The 17,166-nt window shown below is 36.5% G+C and overlaps 1 long non-coding RNA gene across 1 annotated transcript; it reads right to left on the bottom strand.

Annotated features, from left to right (window-relative positions):
* Nucleotides 1–6,225: 6,225 nt before the first annotated feature.
* Nucleotides 6,226–12,115, bottom strand: LOC144766707 (uncharacterized). Its single transcript, XR_013597891.1, has 4 exons — nucleotides 12,007–12,115; nucleotides 10,986–11,093; nucleotides 8,714–8,821; nucleotides 6,226–6,292 (listed from the first exon to the last, which is right to left on the bottom strand). It is a non-coding gene; the product is annotated as an uncharacterized LOC144766707 (long non-coding RNA).
* Nucleotides 12,116–17,166: the final 5,051 nt, after the last annotated feature.

Raw genomic sequence — 17,166 nt, 5'->3', positions numbered from 1 at the left:
TTTATCCTTTCCAAGACTGCATCTAGAAAGTTTTGAAAACCCCTTAACAGAACACTCTAAGGGCTTGCCCCCAAAAAGGCTAGTGTGTGATGGTAACTACTATATGATAGAGGATGTGAGCTGCACAATACCTGAATGTGTGTATGGATAGCCTTGCTGCATTGATTGAACCTGCCTAAAACAAAGTGGAGCTCATCAATCAAGTTAAGAATCATCTGCTCACTAAATCTATATTGACTGAAAGCCTCCTCAGTTTACTCAAACAAGGTCACCCAGAGCTAGATTTACTATGGGCTTGCGTTGCCCTTGAGTCACACAAGGGATGCAAGCCCTTAACTGCGATGTACTTAGCAACATAAAGCCACCTTGTGTAGTTCTGTGTGGTTTAGTAAATCCAAAGTAATGCAAGACAGCTCATTTCACTTCCTTTCATTACCTTGTGGCAGGGAGGTGTTCCATGTGTGGTGTGTGGGCATTCCAAACCATCTTCTTATGGATTTTGCTGCATTCTCAGACTTACAGAGAGTTGTAAACCTGGGTACGCCTCCCAAACCCAGGCGTAATGAGGAAAAATATTTTCATTGCTCCTTGTTAACTCTTACCACATCACACATAGAAAAAGGAAAAGAAAAATGCTAGTAACGCAGGCAGACGTGCACTAGAGTAAAAGGGTGCATATGTTGGCACCAGGCAGCGGGAAACTACCTTTACAACGCAACTATTACAACGAAATGCTATTACAACGCGACTATTACAATGCTAAAACTATTACAACGCATGTTTTTACAACGCATGCTATTACAACGCAACTGCTATTACAACGCATGTTTTTACATCGTAAATTTATTAATTTTTAATTTTATTAAAAAATGTGATTAATATTACAAAAATTAAATCTCAGGTATATTTTTTTGAAAATGTAAATGATTAAACTATAAAAAAATAAATATTATATATTTTTAGAAAAATATTTAATTATTTAAAATCAATGTTGAAATAATGTTAAAAAATTAATACTCAGGTATCTTTTTAGAAAATGTAATTATATTATATATATAGTATTTATTTTTCTATTAAATTAATTAAATAATATATTGGATACATGTTGCTAAAATTTTTATTAATAAAAGAAATAATACTCAGGTATCTTTTTAGAAAATGTAAATGATTAAACTATAAATAGAGAACATTATATGAATATTATATATTTTTAGAAAAATATTTAATTATTTTAAATCAATGTTGGATTAATGTTAAAAAAATTAATACTCAGGTATCTTTTTAGAAAATATAATTGTATTATATATATATTATATTTCTTTTTCTATTAAAATAATTAAATAATATATTGGATACATGTTGCTAAAAAATTTATTAATAAAATAAATAATACTCAGGTATCTTTTTAGAAAATGTAAATGATTAAACTATAAATAGAGAACATTATATATATTATAGAAAATTATTTAATTATTTAAAATCAATGTTGGATTAGTGTTTAAAAAATTAATACTCGGGTATCTTTTTATAAAATGAAAATGTTTTATATATATATTATATATAATTTTTTTTAAATTAATTAATTAATATATTGGATACATGAAGATAAAAAATGTATTACCACAAGAAATAATACTCAGGTATCCTTTTAGAAAAAGTAAATGTTTAAAATATAAATAGTGAACTTTATATAATTATAATAAATTATTTAATTATTTAAATTCAATGTTGCATTAATGTTACAATTTTTTTAATACAAGCATTTATAATTATTTAAGGTTTACGAAAATATAAATGTTTTAACTATTTGAAGTGATTAATGTTTTATTGTTAATTTTTTTATTAATAAAAAAAATTAAATTATAAAAAATATTTTTTTATTTTACGAAGGAATATATTATTATTAAAAAAAAAATTATTGATAAATTATTTATTTAAAATATATATCACTTTTTACAAATGATGCACATACAATAAGAAACATATTTGAAATTTTTCCCACGCTTTCACATTGAATTCAATGGAAGGTTTAGTCCTTCTTTTATTGCAATGACCGCTCTATACAAAGCAACGTAATGGATTAGTAAGGTCGAAAAAGAACAGATGGAGGAGAGAGAAGATGAAAACAAGACCAGCATACAGGTAAGTGAACAAAAACATTATTTATGATACTCTATACATTATTTTAAGAGTAAATTTAAGGAAGTAAAAAAATATAAAGACAATAACGTTATTTAAAAATTTGTTTTATTGTTGTGAAAAAAATATATAAAAAAACTTTCGATTTTTATTAACATATTTCACATTTTTAAAAAATTTTACAACACCAATTAATAATTATAATTATATAATATATTTTATTTAATAATGTATAACAAATAGTCCTTTGTTTATCTTGGTACTTTTTAGATGACGTTGTTACGTTGACGTCGACGTTAGCGGCCATCTTGGATAGCATTGATTGCTGGAAGCAGCTGCAAGCTGATCTGCGCTCAGGTAGGAAACTTTAAAAAGTTATTTTATAATGTAAAAAACATTATGTACATATATATTGTAATAAAAGAATAAGGAGAGATTGCGGTAGCTATTAAAAGATGTATAGATTTGGTTTTAAGCATGTCGCCGAACATATTACTTGCATATGTCTATGTCGGGTTATGTAAGAAATAATGTAATAGATACAGATTGAAAATAAGTATATATGTTTGATTTATTGAAAACTTTTTGAACGTTTAATGCTTTGATGTAACTTAGATATAGTTATCGATCGAAGATTGGAAGTGGAGAAATAGGATAGTTTGGTTGTTTTTTCCAAAATGATTGCTTTTCTCAAGGTATTTGATAAATAAATCTATTTCTTTCTAATTGTACGAGATAAAAAAAGTGATACATATTTTTTTTCAGACCTGATACTATTCGTTTCAGAGCTTTAATTTGTTGTATTTTGTACTTTAGCTTTTGAAGCGTAGATTTGATGCATTGCTTAAATATGTATTTGGTCTGCAATTCGAAAATATTTCTTGGCGTTTTTTTTTATATTGGAAAATTTGAAAAATGTTTATTTGTAATTGTACGAGATAAAAAAAAGGGATTCATATTTTATTTAAGACCTGGAATTTTTCGTTTCAGAGCTTTATTTTGTTGTATATTGTACTTTTGCTTTTGCAGCGTACATTTGATGCATTGCTTACAAATTTATTTGTTCATGGAATTCAAAAATATTTCTTGGCGTTTTTGTTTATATTTTTAAATTTGGAATGCGATAAGATTTGACTTAGTTAGTGAGAATAATAATAGTTAGGATGTGATATATGATAAGAAAATTAATTAAAATACAGGTTGGAATCGTTATTTTTTGAAAAATATTATTTTTGCAAAAAAAGAAAAAGTTTTAAGGATTTGTGTACCGAAGACGTACTTATTTCGAAAGACGTCCATGTTTGGATAAAAAAAAGAAATCATTTTAACAAAAATGTACTAAATACGTTAGAAAAATAGATGGAATTTTATGGCATTTAAATAATTATTAACTTATAATGAACAATGCATTACTGACCTTACCAAGACGAAGTTTAGTTCGAATTTTTGAATATATGACAAATACTGTCATAAAATTATACTTTAAAGCAATGTTTTGTAGATATTAAACATTTGATAAAAAAAGCATCACTTTGGAAAAAATAAGTGGTGAGAAAAGAAGGAATATTTTAAAAGGATTGTTCAAAATGTTTTCATACCAAATATACTCCATTTTAAATGCGATGGATATCATCATATTTTTGCAAATAGGTGGAGAAAATTGACTTTTTTCTGATTTAAAGGTTTTTTTTGAAAAATAAAAATATTCCTGTGGAATTGCCTTCTTTGACAAAAATGTGGAATAGAAGAAAAAAAAAAATTCAGGTAAAAGAACCCGACAAAATAATTTTAAAAAATGTTTACAAAAATGCCAATTTAATTAAATGTTGAATTTTTTTTTAGATCAAAGCAGGAAAGTACATTTGTGAAAACTGATTAGAAATGTAATATGTTAGCAACATTTTCCAGGTAGTCTAATGCCACAGTCAACGAAAATTGTTGAAGTACTCCCAATAGTCTCTCAGACATTTCCTTAGCTTGCTTAGAAGGTCGTGGATTTAGGCTACCTGTTAATGCTTGGGCAAGTCTCATTTCTTGAAAACTTTGCTCCTTCTTCAAAGTTTTCAAAAAAGAGTAGAAATTTGGATGATGTTTACCAATTGTATGACTGAAGGAGTTGTGCCATCCCTCTATGGCATTGTTTGTTTTAGCACCTCCTTCTAAGCAGGTTGAGTAGCAGTTCCACCACTCCACATGGAAACGTGTCTTCCTCCTGCGACCTGATCGGCTTAGATGTCCAATCCATGTGTCCTCAAAGTAATTTAACAAGGGAGCCAATTTTTCTTCATTTTCGACATAATATTCTGATTCAGAAATTGCAGTGTAGTATTCGTCTACACTTTCAGGAGGTACAAAACAAAGTGCTGTTAATTTTTTTAATTCAAATTGAAGCTTACTATCTGAGCAGTAATCTGTAACCAGGGATGTTTTTTGTAACTTACGCCAATATGCCTGGGAAAAATGAAAAAAACACCCCTGAATTTGGGTATCCACGTACAATTTGTTGATCACATTGATCATAGTCAATTCAAAATCAATTATGATTTTCCGAGGACTTTTGCCTGATGTTTTCTCTTTAATCACTGTCAAAAATTCAGTGTAGGTTGCAGATTGCTTATCTGGTAGTAAGCTATACACTAAGGGAACTACATTTTTGTTAATTTGTGCATGAATGCTGTAAATTTGAGTGAATGGATGGGGTGTACATTTAAACGTCCCATCCATCATCCAAATTTCAGTATTCTCTAACTTAAAAAGATTGCAGGGAGTACTAAAAATTAGAATATGTTTAAGAGGGTTTTGGTTGTCATAGAGTAAGAAAGGTTCATTAGAGAAAGACAGAGTAAGGTCATGAGGAATATTTATGTCAGCAAAAGTTTGAGGGGTAACTGTGTTTGTGTTACTTGCCTGCTTTTTACGTTGGATAATTCTCCGCAAATTGGGTATAATAGGCATATTGCAAGCAATATGACCGGGGACATGCTGTGCAACCTCTCTTAAAATAGAACCAGGAGTTTCATTGGAGGTGGATGCAATATCTTTCATCTCGTTAATTGTTTGACGTATTTCTATCTCCATTGCAGAGGCAGAGTGGTTATGTTTAGTGGTTTTTATTATGATGTCACCAACAGTAACCGCTCTGCCGCTGCAACGGGAAGAATAATATTGTACACACCTCCAATGTCTCCTTGGTTCACTTATTCTTTCATTACAATATATATATCCACAATGTTGAAGAAGTCTGTTCCCTTTCCTGGATTTAATATAAGAAGCTGTGGCCTGGCTTGACATTATCTGTTGAAAAAAATAAAAACAGAAAAGATAATTAATATGTTTTCTAGAAATTTGTTTTATTTAAAAAAAAAAATTATTTAATGTTTATACTAGATTCTAGAGTTATTTTACTAAGTGCCACAACTACACTATCCAGCACTTACCCTACAGATGTACTTTCCTGGAGTTAGAATAGTAAGTGGCACTCCTACACTATCCAGCACTTACCCTACTGATGCACTTTACTGGAGTTAGAATAGTAAGTGGCACCCCTACACTATCCAGCACTTACCCTACTGATACACTTTCTTGGAGTTAGAATAGTAAGTGGCACCCCTACACTATCCAGCACTTACCCTACTGCTGCACTTTCCTGGAGTTAGAATAGTAAGTGGCACCCCTACACTATCCAGCACTTACCTTACTGATGCACTTTCCTGGAGTTAGAATAGTAAGTGGCACCCCTACACTATCCAGCACTTACCCTACTGATGCACTTTCCTGGAGTTAGAATAGTAAGTGGCACTCCTACACTATCCAGCACTTACCAGAATCTAGCACTTTTCACTGGGTTACATAAAAAATGTAAACTTTTAAATATTTAACATGAATCCTACTGATTCAATTTGATGGTGTTCGATTTGAAAGTGACTCATTTACATTAAACAGCATTTACTATTCTGATGATATTTCTCTGTTTTTTTTAAAAATGGATATATCTATATTTTGGTCATAATTATGTGATTTAAAGGTGACTTTTATGATAAATTACCTTGGGTTTTTGGTGTTTGCTTCTTGCTGCTCTTCCTGGTCTTCTACTTTATGTTTGTTTTGGTTGTTGGTTGATTGTTTTCTCTGGTTTGGAACTTCAAGTTGGATTCTAAAAAAAAAAAAATAGAGATTGTTTCATCTGTTTCCAAATTTTTCATGTTATTGTATTATTTAAAAAATGTGATTGTACGGCAAGATAATAAATGATTCTTTTTCACTTTGGTATAAAACATGTTTTTTGAATGTACACATTTTTAACACATGTCTCATTTATTTTACACATCAGAATACACATTGGTACACTTATACTATCCAGCACTTACCCTACTGATGCACTTTCCTGGAGTTAGAATAGTAAGTGGCACCCCTACACTATCCAGCACTTACCCTACAGATGCACTTTCCTGGAGTTAGAATAGTAAGTGGCACGCCTACACTATCCAGCACTTACCCTACTGATGCACTTTCCTGGAGTTAGAATAGTAAGTGGCACCCCTACACTATCCAGCACTTACCCTACTGATGCACTTTCCTGGAGTTAGAATAGTAAGTGGCACTCCTACACTATCCAGCACTTACCCTACAGATGCACTTTCCTGGAGTTAGAATAGTAAGTGGCACCCCTACACTATCCAGCACTTACCCTACTGATACACTTTCCTGGAGTTAGAATAGTAAGTGGCACCCCTACACTATCCAGCACTTACCCTACTGATGCACTTTCCTGGAGTTAGAATAGTAAGTGGCACCCCTACAATATCAAACACTTACCCTACTGATGCACTTTCCTGGAGTTAGAATAGTAAGTGGCACCCCTACACTATCCAGCACTTACCCTACTGATGCACTTCCCTGGAGTTAGAATAGTAAGTGGCACCCCTACACTATCCAGCACTTACCTTACTGATGCACTTTCCTGGAGTTAGAATAGTAAGTGGCACCCCTACACTATCCAGCACTTACCCTACTGATGCACTTTCCTGGAGTTAGAATAGTAAGTGGCACCCCTACACTATCCAGCACTTACCCTACTGATGCACTTTCCTGGAGTTAGAATAGTAAATGACACCCCTACACTATCCAGCACTTACCGTACTGATGCACTTTCCTGGAGTTAGAATAGTAAGTGGCATCCCTACACTATCCAGCACTTACCCTACTGATGCACTTTCCTGGAGTTAGAATAGTAAGTGCCACCCCTACACTATCCAGCACTTACCCTACTGATGCACTTTCCTGGAGTTAGAATAAAAAATTGTATCCCTACACTATCCAGCACTTACCCTACTGATGCACTTTCCTGGAGTTAGAATAGTAAGTGGCACCCCTACACTATCCAGCACTTACCCTACTGATGCACTTTCCTGGAGTTAGAATAGTAAGTGGCATCCCTACACTATCCAGCACTTACCTTACTGATGCACTTTCCTGGAGTTAGAATAGTACGTCGCACCCCTACTCTATCCAGCACTTACCCTACTGATGCACTTTCCTGGAGTTAAAATAGTAAGTGGCACTCCTACACTATCCAGCACTTACCCTACTGATGCACTTTCCTGGAGTTAGAATAGTAAGTGGCACCCCTACACTATCCAGCACTTACCCTACTGATGCATTTTCCTGGAGTTAGAATAGTAAGTGGCACCCCTACACTATCCAGCACTTACCCTACTGATGCACTTTCCTGGAGTTAGAATAGTAAGTGGCACCCCTACACTATCCAGCACTTACCCTACAGATGCACTTTCCTGGAGTTAGAATAGTAAGTGGCACCCCTACACCATCCAGCACTTACCCTACTGATGCACTTTCCTGGAGTTAGAATAGTAAGTGGCACCCCTACACTATCCAGCACTTACCCTACTGATGCACTTTCCTGGAGTTAGAATAGTAAGTGGCACCCCTACAATATCAAGCACTTACCCTACTGATGCACTTTCCTGGAGTTAGAATAGTAAGTGGCACCCCTACACTATCCAGCACTTACCATACTGATGCACTTTCCTGGAGTTAGAATAGTAAGTGGCACCCCTACACTATCCAGCACTTACCTTACTGATGCACTTTCCTGGAGTTAGAATAGTAAGTGGCACCCCTACACTATCCAGCACTTACCCTACTGATGCACTTTCCTGGAGTTAGAATAGTAAGTGGCACCCCTACACTATCCAGCACTTACCCTACTGATGCACTTTCCTGGAGTTAGAATAGTAAGTGACACCCCTACACTATCCAGCACTTACCGTACTGATGCACTTTCCTGGAGTTAGAATAGTAAGTGGCACTCCTACACTATCCAGCACTTACCAGAATCTAGCACTTTTCACTGGGTTACATAAAAAATGTAAACTTTTAAATATTTAACATTAATCCTACTGATTCAATTTGATGGTGTTTGATTTGAAAGTGACTCATTTACATTAAACAGCACTTACTATTTTGATGATATTTCTCTGTTTTTTTAAAAATGGATATATCTATATTTTGGTCATTATTATGTGATTTAAAGGTGACTTTTATGATAAATTACCTTGGGTTTTTGGTGTTTAATTCTTGCTGCTCTTCCTGGTCTTCTACTTTATGTTTGTTTTGGTTGTTGGTTGATTGTTTTCTCTGGTTTGGAACTTCAAGTTGGATTCTAAAAAAAAAAAATAGAGATTGTTTCATATGTTTCATAATTTTTCATGTTATTGTATTATTTAAAAAATGTGATTGTACGGCAAGATAATAAATGATTCTTTTTCACTTTGGTATAAAACATGTTTTTTGAATGTACACATTTTTAACACATGTCTCAATTATTTTACACATCAGAATACACATTGGTACACTTATACTATCCAGCACTTACCCTACTGATGCACTTTCCTGGAGTTAGAATAGTAAGTGGCACCCCTACACTATCCAGCACTTACCCTACTGATGCACTTTCCTGGAGTTAGAATAGTAAATGGCACCACTACACTATCCAGCACTTACCCTACTGATGCACTTTCATGGAGTTAGAATAGTAAGTGGCACCCCTACACTATCCAGCACTTACCCTACTGATGCACTTTCCTGGAGTTAGAATAGTAAGTGGCACTCTTACACTATCCAGCACTTACCCTACAGATGCACTTTCCTGGAGTTAGAATAGTAAGTGGCACCCCTACACTATCCAGCACTTACCCTACTGATGCACTTTCCTGAAGTTAGAATAGTAAGTGGCACCCCTACACTATCCAGCACTTACACTACTGATGCACTTTCCTGGAGTTAGAATAGTAAGTTACACCCCTACACTATCCAGCACTTACCCTACTGATGCACTTTCCTGGAGTTAGAATAGTAAGTGGCACCCCTACACTATCCAGCACTTACCCTACTGATGCACTTTCCTGGAGTTAGAATAGTAAGTGGCACCCCTACACTATCCAGCACTTACCCTACTGATGCACTTTCCTGGAGTTAGAATAGTAAGTGGCACCCCTACACTATCCAGCACTTACCCTACTGATGCACTTTCCTGGAGTTAGAATAGTAAGTGCCACCCCTACACTATCCAGCACTAACCCTACTGATGCACTTTCCTGGAGTTAGAATAGTAAGTGGCACCCCTACACTATCCAGCACTTACCCTACTGATGCACTTTCCTGGAGTTAGAATAGTAAGTGCCACCCCCACACTATCCACCACTTACCCTACTGATGCACTTTCCTGGAGTTAGAATAAAAAATTGTATCCCTACACTATCCAGCACTTACCCTACTGATGCACTTTCCTGGAGTTAGAATAGTAAGTGGCACCCCTACACTATCCAGCACTTACCCTACTGATGCACTTTCCTGGAGTTAGAATAGTAAGTGGCACCCCTACACTATCCATCACTTACCCTACTGATGCACTTTCCTGGAGTTAGAATAGTAAGTGGCACCCCTACACTATCCAGCACTTACCCTACTGATGCACTTTCCTGGAGTTAGAATAGTAAGTGGCACCCCTACACTATCCAGCACTTACCCTACTGATGCACTTTCCTGGAGTTAGAATATTAAGTGCCACCCCTACACTATCCAGCACTTACCCTACTGATGCACTTTCCTGGAGTTAGAATAGTAAGTGGCACCCCTACACTATCCAGCACTTACCCTACTGATGCACTTTCCTGGAGTTAGAATAGTAAGTGCCACCCCTACACTATCCAGCACTTACCCTACTGATGCACTTTCCTGGAGTTAGAATAGTAAGTGGCACCCCTACACTATCCAGCACTTACCCTACTGATGCACTTTCCTGGAGTTAGAATAGTAAGTGCCACCCCTACACTATCCAGCACTTACCCTACTGATGCACTTTCCTGGAGTTAGAATAGTAAGTGGCACCCCTACACTATCCAGCACTTACCCTACTGATGCACTTTCCTGGAGTTAGAATAGTAAGTGGCACCCCTACACTATCCAGCACTTTCCCTACTGATGCACTTTCCTGGAGTTAGAATAGTAAGTGGCACCCCTACACTATCCAGCACTTACCATACTGATGCACTTTCATGGAGTTAGAATAGTAAGTGGCACTCCTACACTATCCAGCACTTACCAGAATCTAGCACTTTTCACTGGGTTACATAACAAATTTAAACTTTTAAATATTTAACATTAATCCTGCTGATTCAATTTGATGGTGTTCAATTTGAAAGTGACTCATTTACATTAAACAGCACTTACTATTCTGATGATATTTCTCTGTTTTTTTAAAAATGGATATATCTATATTTTGGTCATTATTATGTGATTTAAAGGTGACTTTTATGATAAATTACCTTGGGTTTTTGGTGTTTGCTTCTTGCTGCTCTTCCTGGTCTTCTACTTTATGTTTGTTTTGGTTGTTGGTTGATTGTTTTCTCTGGTTTGGAACTTCAAGTTGGATTCTAAAAAAAAAAAAATAGAGATTGTTTCATATGTTTCCAAATTTTTCATGTTATTGTATTATTTAAAAAATGTGATTGTACGGCAAGATAATAAATGATTCTTTTTCACTTTGGTATAAAACATGTTTTTTGAATGTACACATTTTTAACACATGTCTCATTTATTTTACACATCAGAATACACATTGGTACACTTATACTATCCAGCACTTACCCTACTGATGCACTTTCCTGGAGTTAGAATTGTAAGCGGCATCCCTACACTATCCAGCACTTACCCTACTGTTGCATTTTACTGGAGTATTGAATAGTAAGTGTCACCTCTACACTATCCAGCACTTACCCTACTGATGCACTTTCCTGGAGTTGGAATAGTAACTGGCATCCCTACTCTATCCAGCACTTACCCTACTGATGCATTTTCCTGGAGTTAGAATAGTAAGTGGCACCCCTACACTATCCAGCACTTACCCTACTGTTGCACTTTCCTGGAGTTAGAATAGTAATTGACAAACCTAAAATATCCAGCACTTACCCTACTGATGCACTTTCCTGGAGTTACAATAGTAAGTGGCACCCCTACACTATCCAGCACTTACACTACTGATGCACTTTCATGGGGTTGGAATACTAAGTGGCCCCCCTACACTATCCAGCACTTAATCTACTGATGCACTTTCCTGGAGTAAGAATACTAACTGACAACCCTACACTATCCAGCACTTATCATACTGATGCATTTTCATGGAGTTGGAATAGTAAGTGGCACTACTACACTAACAAGCACTTACTAAATAGAAGCACTTTCATGGATTTAGAATACAAAAAAGAATCTCTACACTATCCTTCACTTTCTTTAATGATGCATTTTTATAAAAAATAAAATAGAATATTTACACTATCCAGCACTTACCTTAATAACAATTGTATTTATTTAAATATTTTTCTTTGGCTTTGTTAGTCGAGGTATATTCTCAGTTTGAGTCTTGAGGAGAGGGCTTCAAAAAATAATTTCCAGTATCTGAAATGAATTTGAAAATTTATTTCAGAAAAATCAAAAATATATTTTTGAAATAATGATAACTGCTTTCTGAAATTTATTCGTATTTCTAATGGTTAAAAATTTTACCTTTTTAACAATATTAATTTCTTGCTGTAAATTGAAAGGATGTTTTTCGTAAACCTAGTTGGTTTATCTGTATGAAAAAAATAAAATATAGCTATGGATTATTTTCTAGTAATGATTGGTAAATATTTAGTCATGTTTTTAGGTAAATCGTTATAAAAATACCTTATTATAAGTCGCTCTGAGATATGTTGATTTGTAGAAAATTAGCTTGAGTTGAAAAGAAGCTTATGTATTAGTGAGAATTGTTTGGAGAACTGTTTAAGAAAGAAATAAAAAATTGTTGTTGCTTAAAAAAAGTTATATCAATTTCTGAATAAATTAATGTCACATGAAATATTAATATCGTTTTCATACAAATTATATTTATATTTCAAATGGATTATTGAGAGGACTTTGCAAATATAATCTGATATGTTTAAAAATAATGGCTAATATAGTAATAATAATCGTGTTAATAAAAGTTAAATTTTTAAATTATTCATGATTAAATTATTCTTGATTAAATGTTCTATATAAATATTTATTACTTCGTTTTAAGTACTTACTTGAATATCATTGAATAAACGCTTAAAAGTTGGCTACTGCTGCTATCTACTTCAAGAGGTCAGAGAGTCACCTTTTGATGTCTGCTTACTCTGGGAGTTGATAATCAACTGCACGTAAAATGGTGTCTTGCTCATATTTATATGTTTTACTCAGTACCATCATTAATTTTTTAATTTACACCATTAGAATTCTAATTTTATAATAAGACTTATAATGTGGAAACTTATAATTTAAAATCTTTCATTTTCAAGTTATGTTTTCATACTTTCGTTCCGTTTCTGGCATCCATTTTGAGAGTAATGTTTATCTTTAATGTCAACAAAATAGTTGAAGGACTTCTCTGTAAACATCAGTACGTAAAATGGCCGATTTATATAAGTAATCACTTTTAGTTAAAATAAAATGTTTATGTGTTATTTATTTAATAATTGTTTATATTATTTAAAGGACATTTTAAAGGAAAGATAATTTTTCTTTCAGTAAAATTAGTTAATATTCGAAATGCGAGTAATAAATTAGTTACTCGAGTATTAATTTTGATACTCGAGTATTTATTTTAAGAAATCGTTAATTTTTGATGTTTTCCGTGCAGTTTTTTAACACATTTTAAAACACTTCCCCACCCAAAACCCCTAATTTCCCTGCATCCCGTGCCAGATTTTATATTTCTATAAAAAAATTATTACTCGAGTATTAATTTTGTTACTCGAGTATTTATTTTAGACAATCGATAATTTATGAGAATTACCGTGCAGTTTTTCTCCACATTTTAAAACACTTCCCCACCCAAAACCCCTAATTTCCCTGCATCCCGTCCCAGATTTTATATATGAAAAAAAAAAAAAAACATTTAAATGCGTTGTAAAAGTATACGTTGTAACAGTTTTCGTTGTAATAGTACTTTTCTATTACTTAATCTATAATGCGTTGTAATAGTATTCGTTGTAAAATATAGCGTTGTAGTATACTTTACGTTGTAAAAAATGCGTTGTAAAAACATGCGTTGTAATAGTATGCGTTGTAACGTCGTACATCCCCAGGCACCACATAGTGCACGACGAAGGAAGGCAGCAGAAATCTTTGTAAATATGGTGCATTTCTGTTGTCTCCCTTTCACGAAATGCAGTGCATCAAGTTGCCTTACTGCGCTTCATTGCGTGAAATATTAGTAAATCTGCCCCCTCATGGCTACAAAATTTCGAATTTCTTCTCCTCCTCAACATCGCATAAAGTGATGTCATTATAAAAGTTAGCTTTGCGTTTTATACTCTGCACATGGTCACTACCTGCTTCCGCTTCATTGTAAAGTGCACATGCTATTTGCTGTTTGTGCAACTATTCACAGTTTCTCAATGTTTAGTAAATATAAATTAAGAACTATAAATAGAATTAATAATTTGGGAAATGCAAATTTAAATCACAAAAAATGAATACAGAAAACATCTGGTAAGCTGCACAAGTTTAATGAACTCAAACTTAGCAACACTTGCCGCATTGCACAAGGCCATGTTAATGGTCAGAAACCATTTTGAGAAAGGATTGCAACTCACAAAAACTTTGATCATCCAGTCCATGATCCTTTATTTTCATTTCTGGAAAAAACCTCAACCTTCTAAAATAGATAAACAATGCTGACCAAATGGCCAGCTATACATTGGGACTCAGCACTGGATCATGGTTTCAAGGATGTTAAATTCGGTTGAGGACTTTCAATCTAAGAATATGGAAATATCATACCTAAGGGGAACCCCAGCATAGAGCTATGGCCATTGAAAGTCTCTGTGCATACTACTGCATGCAGACTCATACTCATACTACATATGCAGAACGCTGAATATTTAACCAGACTAACCAACGCACAAAACTTTCTGTTGAGTGATGATGCATGTACGGTAGTGGCCTGCATAGTCCACAAAAGCCTTTGGGCCAGATGTAGGTAGCCCCTTACCGGTCGGTAACGGCCGAAAATACCGATTTTCGGCCGTTACCGACCGGTATTGAGCGATCGGTATGTAGGTGAGAGAAATTAGGCCGAATCGGTAAATTTACCGAATCGGAAAATTTACCAAATCGGTAAAATACCGAGTCGGAATATTCACCGAATCGGTAAAATTATCGAATCGGTAAAATACCAAGTCGGAATATTTACCGAATCGGTAAAATTACCGATTCGGTAAAGTTACCGAATCGGTAAAATACCGATTCGGTAATTAAGAATAGGTAAAATTGAAGATTGAGATGTAGGGAGGCTCTGAAATACCGAATTTGCTTCAAATTCGGTATTTAAGAGTCGGTATTTACCATGGATTCAAATCAGGTGGTAACCAGGTGCAGCCTATAAAAATGGACCCAAAATGCAATTCTATTTGCACAATGGCGGCATTTTATGTCATTGCAAGACGGCTACGGCTACAGGAGGAAGGAGAGAGGGAATGGCTGAGACAGGAGCAGGTCTACAGGCAGAGGGTGACCCTGTTCATGCTCACAGAGGAAGAGATACTGCATAGGTACAGGTTGGCTCCAGACACCATCTTGGAGCTCATCAGGGACCTACAACCACTGTTGCAGCACACCACCCCAAGGGCACATGCAATTCCACCCCATGTACAGGTGCTGTGCAGCCTCCACCTGCTGGCGTCAGGAAGCTACCAGAGCGTGGTTGCTGCGGTGGGTGGGGTGACCCAGAGCAGCCTCTCAAGGTTTTTCGAAAAATTCCTTGCATAAGATGGAGCATTACATTTCTTTTCCATCCACCCATGCTGAACTGGTTCAAACCAAATCCGAGTTCTACCAGATGGCTAGATTTCCCCATATCATCGGCTGCATTGATGGCACGCACATCCTCCTTTGTCCCCCTGCTGCCACAGAATACATCTACCGGAATAGGAAGTCCACCCACACCATCAATGTACAGGTGATTTGCAATGTGAAGTTCGTCATCACAGACCTTGTTGCGAAATTCCCTGGGAGTACCCACGACTCCTATATTTTTCAGAACAGCGGAACTATGCACGGCTGTCTGCAGGGGAATTTGGCGAAGGATACCTCATAGGTAAGCACAGTGTGCGACCCCTTCAACACCTATTGCAGTGAGAATTACAAGTATGCATTTGAGTAATGTATTCCCATTTCCCTTTTAGGAGACAGTGCATATGCCCTACGTTCACTTATCCTCACTCCCTACCTCAACCCCTCCAAACCCAGCCAAAGGAGGTATAACCGGGCCCACAAAAGTACACGGAATGTGGTAGAACGGACCTTTGGCATCTGGAAGAGCAGATTTAGATGCCTTCACAAGAGTGGAGGTGCAAGGCAGTATACCCCCATCACCTGCTGCAAGATAATTGCTGCCTGTGCCATGTTGCACAACTTGGGTGTGAGGAAGGGTACTGAGGTGGAGTTGTCTGACTACGAGGATCATGACGACGACAATGCTGTGCCTGACAGACAACCTGCTGGAGTGTCAACACCAAGTGATGGCAGATACAGACGTGAGGAGATAACAGACAACTATTTCTGAGTGAGTAAAGAGACACAGACAGCTTGTGAATGTGAAAAAAGTATTATTAATGTTGCCACAACGTTAATGCACTGATGTTGAACAAATAATAACTTTTAGAACGTGGGGACTGCTAATGTCCCAGGTTGCCTCACCCACACAGTAAATGTCATTTACGGGCGCGCTTCGCAGACCCACTGGGGTGTGGTTCACTCCCTTCGGCATGGCCAGCAGGCTCAGCTGAGCGCCTGGTGCTCCGGCGTGGCTCAACAACTGCACTAGCTGGGCTGCTGCGGCTGCTGCTGTCGTATGCCTCAGCCACATCCAGGGCAGGATTCGCAGCAGTATGGGAGATTATCATGGCCTCCAGGGCACTGGTCATCCTGGCCATGCCCCTGGTTACCTCCGCGGTGTTCTGCGTGAGGCTTTCTTGCATGTTGGCGCTCCTACGGCATAGCTGGGATGTTGCCATGGCCAGCCGGTGCATTGCCCTGTTGTGCACACGCGCATCCCTGCGCCTTGTTTGCTCCTGGGCATCCATTTTTTCGCACAGTTGTTTGATGGCGGTGGTCATGTCAGTGTTGGCCTTAGCAACCTCCCTGTTTATTTCAACTATAGCACTGATGCCCTTGCCCATGTCTCCCATTTGCTGATTCAGGATCCTAAACTGGCGGTGGCAGGCCTGAATCGATTTGCCCTGCATGCGCTGGATGCGCACCATGCTCCCCTCAAGGCCACGGAACACAGTGCCCTCTCCAGGTGGACCTGCACTGCTGGAAGCGCGTTGGTGGCTGCGAGTGCTGCTGGACTGATGTGTGGACACCTGTGCAGTAGGAGTGACTTCAATGGTTGCTGGAGCCTCACCCTCTCCTCCCGCCATGACTCTCAGTGGGGCCACG

This window comes from Lissotriton helveticus, chromosome 7 (assembly GCF_964261635.1).
Source record: "Lissotriton helveticus chromosome 7, aLisHel1.1, whole genome shotgun sequence".
Lineage (NCBI taxonomy): Eukaryota > Metazoa > Chordata > Amphibia > Caudata > Salamandridae > Lissotriton > Lissotriton helveticus.
The sequence above is the reverse complement of the archived record's forward strand: the minus strand, read 5'-3'. Positions and strand labels throughout refer to the sequence as shown.